The following is an 877-nucleotide window of genomic DNA, read 5'->3' on the forward strand; positions in this document are numbered from 1 at the left end:
TTTTTGGAAAAAATTTAAAATGCTGTTTTCTCAATTTGAAAAAAAAACGATAATTTCGCAAATTCTTAAAACCTATTCTACTTTTTTAATTTTTGACCTCATATTCAGATTGTGTAGGTTATTTTACATGGCAAATGACTATAAAATTCACGACTTTCAACTATTTTGTTAAACATTTTTTTCCCAGAATGCATATGGTTTTCTAAATTTTCAAATGCAACGCGCAAGTACTTAGAGTTATCATATTCGAATAAAATTTTGCACAGCTTATTTTTAGACCAAAACACATATTTTTGAGCCCGGCAAACTGTATATTTAAAAAAATAGTTAAAATAACGAACGGTCTAATAAGCACACTATTTAGTTTGCTCGATTTGTAAACAAAGCTTCTCAGCGGTGAAAAATATGCTATTGTGAACAACATAAACGAGCGAAGTTCACAATAGCACTATTCTTCATCGAATGAGCGTCATAATTCCAAATCAAAATTCGTTCGATCAGCACTTTCGAGCACAGTCGAAGATCGAATGTAACTCATAATAGGGGCCTTAAACTCTCTTAAACATTTGCTACTCCTGGCCAGTTTACTAAGCTCTCATCCTCTGACGAATCGTTGAACAAGAACTCGTTGTACTCATTTTACCACGTTTATATAAACTTGCTTTCTTTTTTACTTCATTTTAATTAGAACAAATTTACATAAATATGTATAAGCACACTATTTAGTTTACTCGATTTGTAAACAAAGCTTCTCAGCGGTGAAAAATATACTATTGTGAACAACCTAAACGAGCGAAATTCACAATAGCGCTATTCTTCATCGAATGAGCGCCATAATACCAAATGAAAATTCGTTCGCTCAGCACTTTCGACCACA

This window comes from Rhagoletis pomonella, unplaced genomic scaffold, assembly GCF_013731165.1.
Source record: "Rhagoletis pomonella isolate Grant_MI unplaced genomic scaffold, Rhpom_1.0 Rhpom_scaffold_00003, whole genome shotgun sequence".
Classification (NCBI taxonomy): Eukaryota; Metazoa; Arthropoda; class Insecta; order Diptera; family Tephritidae; genus Rhagoletis; species Rhagoletis pomonella.